This window comes from Ursus americanus, chromosome 21 (genome assembly GCF_024610735.1).
Source record: "Ursus americanus isolate L20-20 chromosome 21, mUrsAme1.1.p, whole genome shotgun sequence".
NCBI lineage: Eukaryota > Metazoa > Chordata > Mammalia > Carnivora > Ursidae > Ursus > Ursus americanus.
The window spans coordinates 14,253,306-14,260,625 of record NC_142147.1 but is presented as its reverse complement, the minus strand read 5'-3'; the positions used below and the strand labels follow the sequence as shown (position 1 = coordinate 14,260,625).

General features: G+C 47.3%; 2 non-coding genes across 2 annotated transcripts; one reads left to right on the top strand and one right to left on the bottom strand.

Annotated features, from left to right (window-relative positions):
- The first annotated feature begins 3,283 nt into the window (after positions 1–3,283).
- TRNAL-CAG (transfer RNA leucine (anticodon CAG)) lies at positions 3,284–3,366 on the top strand. The gene has a single exon. It is a non-coding gene; the product is annotated as a tRNA-Leu (tRNA).
- A 254-nt stretch (positions 3,367–3,620) lies between these two features.
- TRNAL-CAG (transfer RNA leucine (anticodon CAG)) lies at positions 3,621–3,703 on the bottom strand. The gene has a single exon. It is a non-coding gene; the product is annotated as a tRNA-Leu (tRNA).
- Between the last annotated feature and the right edge of the window lie 3,617 nt (positions 3,704–7,320).

Here is a 7,320-nt window from a genome sequence, read left to right as displayed (position 1 = left end):
AAATGAGAGAAACAGGATCTCTCCTTGCCCATTGATCTTGGGGGCCTGAAGCTGGAATGGGATCCTAAAAGCCTTCCTCCAGGCCAGGAGTCTGGAACCTGAAAATCGTCGAGGGAGGACAGCTGACCATCCACCCAAACCCAGAAGATAGGGCTCAGTGGAGTCCCAACACTGATCCCCATCCAGCGAGCGCTTTCTCCCAGCCAAGCCAGGAGGACAGCAGGCGGAACAGAACAGGGCTGGCTTAGGCTCCAGGTCTGGCCTGCTTGTTTTCTCATCTCTAAAATGATGTGCATTCAGAAAGGTTGATGGTATAAGGCATGAGGGGAAGGCTCCAGAGGCTTCTGGAGGTTCCAGAGGACCTTGGCAAGTCACTCAGACCGTCTTGAGCCGTAACTTCCTGCAATGGGGCAGGAGGGGGGAGCTAGCAACACCTGTCTGATGCACTTGCCTTCAAGAGAAGTTGTGAGTATCTGGTAACCTGGCCCCTCTATGGCCTTAGTGACTTTCTGTCCCATCCCTGCGTCCCATCTCTCCACATCTGCACCCCAATACGTGCACGAGCCAGCCAGCAAGGCTGGTTCTTTTTACCACCAAAACACATCTCGAATCTTGAATTCAGCCACCCTTTGCAATCTTCACTTTCCTGGTCTAGCCACCTCATCTTCCATGGCCTTCTCCCTGGGCTCTGATTTTTCTCTTGGTCTCTCACATCCACCACCCAGCAGCAGCCAAAGGGATCATCTTCAAAGGCTAACTGGATCCAGTTAGGATCACTCCCCTGCTTAAAGCACTCCAGTGACACCATCGCACAGAGAAGAAAATCCAAATTCTCCTCCCTGGCATGCCAGCCATGTGACATGGACTTCAGCCTCCTCCATCCTTACCCCGGCCTCACGAGCTTGCTGCCCCTCCAACAGACCACACTCCTCCCTGTCTCAGGACCCTTGCATTGCCTACGCCTTCCATCTAGAATGCCACCAGCTTTGATTTTGCTTGTCTTTCCCTTTGAAACTCAGTGTCACCTCCTCCAAGAGGCCCTCACTTACCACCTTTCCTATGAGAGCTCCCAGTCATTCTTGATCATTGTTAAAGGAGTTTTTTTTAAGGTAAAATCATGATTCTCATAGAAATATAAAATGAACACAAGTCAAAGATTTCACAGAAATCATTAATTTCGAGAAACCAGTAAGATGTTACAACTGGTTCTAAGGAGTATTCAAAGATACATGTATGGGGTGCCTGGGTGGCTCAGTCAGCTGAGCCTCCAACTCTTGATTTCGGCTCAGGTCATGATCTCCCCGCCTAGGGCTCCACCCTGGAGGGGCGTCCACTTGGGATTATCTCCCTCTCCCTCTGCCCCTTCTCCTCACTCTCTCTCTAATAAATAAATCTTTAAAGACACATGTATAGACACATGTATACTGGCAATCAGGAATGATGAAATGAATTTATAAGTAGATTGGAAGATGGTCAGTATCCAGGAGGCAATCATTAATTGCATTCCACCCCAACAAAATCCACTTGCAGCTCTATGGACAAGATTCATTTGCGTGTAGAAATAATGAAAAGCCCTATGGAATCAGATAGCCAGAACTGGTGCCCCCACAGGATTGCTGGTTACCTTACAAGTTTCCTGACACATCCTCTGTCCTGCACTTATCAGCACCTGACCTTCTTTGCCATTTTGCCATTCACCTATGTCTTCTCTCTCGCCCTTCACCCCATGCTTGAACGTATCTTGAGGGCAGAAATTCTGTTTTGCAACAGCATCTAGAAGAGTGTCTGGCACATAGCAAGTGCTCCCTAATGTTTGTGGATGCCCGTTCCAGTGTCCAGGGCAATTTGTATTTAAGGAGAAGCTATAGAAGAGTTCCTTGCTGAACCCAAAGAAATAATTCTGACAGCCAATGAGGAGGGGGCATTTTTGGGAAGGAAAGGGGACGGAGAGGTTCACGACCCGTTAAATAACCAGGACCTCTGCATACCCCAGAAGCCGCACCACCCCTTGGCATCCCAAGCCCTGAGGGTCCGAAAGGGACCTGAGCCAGGATTGGTAGGGAACGTTCTCTGGCTGAGGCTGCTCTGTGGTACCATCTTGGGTGAGTCAGAGGGCAATGAGGGGCAAATGTGACTCCACTACTCACAGTCTCTGGGTCTGTCCCCTGGACTCGAGGGTCGGCTCACAGAAGTCACCCTCAGTGACCTTTCAGACCCCCATTACACAGCCAGTCAAGGGCCCAGCCTCGCCAGAGCATCTGTCTCCTATCCCCTCGCCTTCCTGCCCCCCCTTTTTTAGGCGCTGCGTCTTCAGGGCCTCGGGGGAGCCTGCGAACGGGGGTGTATGACATCCTGGGAGGGTGGAAGTGCCCTTTTCCCTCCCGGAAATCCCCTGGAGAAAGGCGCCCTCGAGACCCAGAAGTCTTCTGGTCCCTGGACCGAGCCTGGGGAGTGCGTCAGTCTGGGGTTATGGAGGGAGGGGGTGGAAGGTGCTGCGGGGTCCGGATCTGCTTCCCACCGAGGCGGGGCGTGGGGTGAGGGGCGGTGGCTCGGAGGAAACGTGAATCACCACATGACACAATGCAGGAAGCGGGAGGCGAGGGGAAAGATTAGTCCACAGACATTCCCTGCGCGCCTACTGTGTGCCAAACCCGGTTTGGGCTCTAGGGACACAGTCAGGAACAGAGCGCGTATCCCGCTGTGCCGCTGCAGGGCGCGGTGTAACCTCGAGCCTGAATAAATGGCTGTACCACACATATAAATGTGAAGTTGCAGTTTCGACACATGTTCGGAAGGTGAACGCGAGATGCGTGCGATTAGACCTTACGATATCCGGATTTCACCTGGTACGGGCGCCAGCAGACAGCTCTCAGCCAGTGCGGGAACGCGGGCTTGACTCCTTCGTGCGGGGAATGCACAGGAAGTGTGTGCAGAAATGCCCCGGTGCTGGCAGATACGCGAGTCTCAAAGCCGGCCTGAATCTTAAATGATCGCACGCATGCATAATGAGCGCTCCTCCGAGGCGCGAATGCCTGCGGGTCAAAAGGAGCGTCCTCGATTCTCCAGCACGCTGCGCGCGCCCTCTGCCGCCACCTGAGTGCCTCGTTCCGCCAGCCCTCGTCCCATTTCGCCCCGCCCCTTCGAGCCGGCGCGCCTTTCTAGTTCTTCTCAACACCCGGCGCGAAATAAAGCCCGCCCCCGCGCCCTCCCAACCGCCGTTCGTTACGCATGCGCACACTAGAACTATTCCGAAGAGGTTTGCATGCAAACGGTAAAGCGAGCAGTCAGGATGGCCGAGCGGTCTAAGGCGCTGCGTTCAGGTCGCAGTCTCCCCTGGAGGCGTGGGTTCGAATCCCACTCCTGACAGAATGCTTTTTGTTTTTCACCAACAGCTGTAGGGCAACTGGGTGATGGCTTCACACGTTCGGATAGTCTCCATTTAATCTCTTTACGAAACAAATATTTCCTTCTTAACGGGCATTTTCTTCCTAATGACATTTATTTGACTTTGGGCTGTAAAAAGAAAGCCCCTATCTGTACTGCAGATCCTTTTTTAGGGTAGTCAAACGTACACACTCCCCCTCTAAGGTTGCAGGAGGAAAGGGGCAAAAGCTAGGAGTTGTCAGAAGTGGGATTCGAACCCACGCCTCCAGGGGAGACTGCGACCTGAACGCAGCGCCTTAGACCGCTCGGCCATCCTGACTTCCTGGGAGGGCGATTGAAGGAGTCGCTATAGTTGCTATTTCCGTGCCACGTGGCTCGGAAACCAGCCAAGCAGCTGTGAGGTAAGCTGGCAGCTCCGGGTCTGGACTGGCGGTTTTAGGCGTCCACAGGTAAAAAAACTACCCGCGTTGCCGAGACTTACTGTTATCCTTCAACTGATTCAGTCTTTTTTCTACGTATGCATTAAATGGAAACTCTGTAGCCTGAGCAGAAATGAAAAAATCAGTTTCCCTTGCCATCAATCGAAAATAACCCTAAAAATAAACACAATGGAAACGAATTATATTGCTAAATTCTAGCCACTCGCCAAGGCTTGGAACCTGAAGACGTGCTATTATTTTTAACGACTGCTATTCTCGGTGGCAAGGGTCGGGACTATTGCTGGGACCCTGAGGGTGGTGGGGACGGGGGTTCAGACGATTATTTTTGGAAGGGAGGTGCTGTCTGATGGACTTTGCCATGAGCTCCTCGGGATTGGAAGCCGTGGGCAAAGGGAGCCCATTCCACACCTGTTTAACTGGAGCCGCATCCAGAGAAAGTTGGCTTTTATACCTTTTTGATAAACTGAACAGGGGAAACGCTGGAGGCTGTGAAACTTGGAGAAGAGACCATTTATCTGTCTACAAATGCCTGATGTGTACAAGGGATTGGGACTGTGTCCGTCTGTCCTTGCTCCAGGACCTGGGGTTTGAGGTGGGCGTGCAGTGGGTGGATAGTTACAGAGGAAGTTTTCCACTGAAAAAAGAGCTTGGGGAAAGAAAAGAAAGAGAGGAAGGAAGGGAGGAAGGAAGGAAGAGAGAAAGGAAGAGAGAAAGAAAGAAAGAGAAAGAAGGAAGGAAGGGAGGGAGGGAGGAAGGAAGGAAAGAAGGAAAAAAAGAAAAGAAAGAAGGAAAGAAGGAAGGAAGGAAAAGAAGGAAGAAAGAAAAACAGAGAGGGAGGGAGGGAGAGAGAGGAAAGGAAAGGAAAGGAAAGGAGAAGAAGGAAGGAAGGAAGGAAAGAAAGAAAGATCGATCGATCTTGGGGGCGCCTGGGTGGCTCAGTTGGTTAAGCCTCTGCCTTCTGCTCCAGTCATGATCCTGGGGTCCTGGGGTCCTCCGGGTCCTTGCTTGGCGGGGAGCCTGCTTCGCCCTCTGCCGGCTGCTCCCCCTGCTTGTGCTCTCTCTCCCGGTCAAATAAATACATAAAATCTTGAAAAGAAGGGAGGGAGGGAGGGAGGGAGGGAGGAAAGAAAGGAAAAAGGATAGGAAAGGGAAAAGAAAACAACTTGTTGGAAAGCAAACAAGATGCTGTGTAGACGGTGATATCCCCGTCACTGGAGGCATTAAAGACAAGGCTTGGATAGCCACTTGGTGGAAAATCCAGTTAGGGGATTGGAGAGTCCCTGTATTCGTTTCTTATTGCTGCTCTAACAAATTATGCTGAACTTAGTGGCTTAAAATGATGCCGCTTATTATCTTACAATTCCAGAGATCAGAACTGCATTTCTTTGGGAGGCTCTAGGGAGATCCATTTCCTTGCCCTTTCCAGCTTCTAGAGACCACTCATATTCCTTGGCTTCTACTTCCACAGGGGGCCAACTTCTGCTCCTGTCTTCACATGGTTTTTCCCTGAAGCTGACCTGATAACGATCCCTGTGCTCACACTGGGTCCATCCTGATAATCCAGAGTAATCTCCCTATCTTGAAATCCTTAATTTAGCCATACCTGCAAAATCCCCTTCAACCATGTAAAGTGATATATTCTAGGGATTAGACGTGGCTGTCTTCTGGGAGGCAACCCCTGTGTGTTTGAAGGAGGATGAGGCAAGAGGGAGAGGGAGAATTTTAACTTATACTTTAAATTTTTGTATCATGTGCATATATAATCTAATCAAAAATAAATGTAATTTCACCAGATGACCAAGGTCAACATCAACAGTGATTAAGTCACATTGACAGTGTACACCCTTCATATGTTGTGCCCTTAATGGCACTTGTGGTCTTCCTCCCCAGAATGCATTACTTACTCCCGGTCTAATCATAAGAAAAATATTAGACATATACCAATGGAAGAGCATTCTACAAAATACTTGACCAGCGCTCCTCAGAACTATCAAGGTCCTCAAAAACAAGGAATGTCTGAAACACTGTCACAGCCAAGCCTAAAGAGTGACATCACTAGTAAATGCAATGTAGTGTCCCAGATAGGATCCTGGAACAGAAAAAGAACATTAGCAAAACACGAAATCTGAATAAAGCATGGACTTTAATAATAGTGTCTCGATATTGGCTCATTGTGACGAATACACCATCCCAATGTAAGATGTTAATAATAGAGGAAATTGGGGCGCCTGGGTAGCTCAGTCCGATAAGTGTCTGCCTTCGGCTCAGGTCATGATCTCAGGGTCCTTGGATCAGGCCTGTGTCAGGCTCCCTGCTCAGTGGGGAATCTGCTTCCGCCTCTCCCTCTCCCTCTGTGCTCTCTCTTACTGTTTCTCAAATAAATAAATAAATAAAAGCCTTAAAAAAAATAATAGAGGAAACTAGGTATGGTTTATAAGTGAACTGTCTGTACTCTGCAATAGTTCTGTTAATCTAAAGCTATTCTAAATTTTTAAAAAATTCTTAAAACGATCCAATTTCATAGTCTACATATTAACAAATATGTAAATTTAAAAACATATAACTAACTACTGTTTACACATTTGTATTGTATGTAACTAAAATTATTTACTTAAAATATATAATGCGTCTATTAAATAAATATATTAATTATATATTATTTGTTACATAATATATAATTTATATATTAATAATATATATTTAATAGACACATTATGTGTCTATTAACTAAATTAATTAAATATGTATGTGTTTATTGAAGTCTCAGAGGCTATAGAAACATGAGCAACTGTGATTATCTCTGGTTGGGGGCATTTATTGTGATTTTTTTCCTCTTTGGTTACCGGCATTTAATATTTGGATAATGAGCATGGATTACTTGGGTACTTCTTCTTTTAACAAAAAAATTGTCAGGAAAAATTGGGAAAGACTTTGAAAAAGGCAAAAAAATTCCTGGATGTTCTTTCAGTGGAATATTAGGAGCTGTCCACAGCTGTGCTAACTAATACAGTAGCCACTGACCACCTGTAGCTACTGAGCACTTGGAACACGGCTGGTCAGAACTGAGATGTGCGGTATGTTTAAAACACATGTAGGATTTGGAAGACGTTAGTATGAAAAACGAATGTAAAATATCTCATTAATAATTTTTATATTGAGGGGCACCTGGGTGGCTCAGTTGGTTAAGTGTCTGCTTTCAGCTCAGGTCATGATCCCAGAGTTTCGGGATCAAGACCCGCATCAGGTCCCACATTGGCATCAGGCTCCTTGCTCAGCAGAGTCTGCTTCTCCCTCTGCCCCTCACCCTGCTCTTGTGCTCTCTCTCTCCCTCAAATAAATAAATGAAATCTTTTTAAAAAATGATTTTTATATTGATCACATGCTTAAATGATAATATTTTGAATATATTGGGTTAAATAATGTGTATTATCTTAAATTATTTAAAATCCAGTTCATAGGGATGCAAATAAATCTTGTCTGGTAAGATACAATTGAT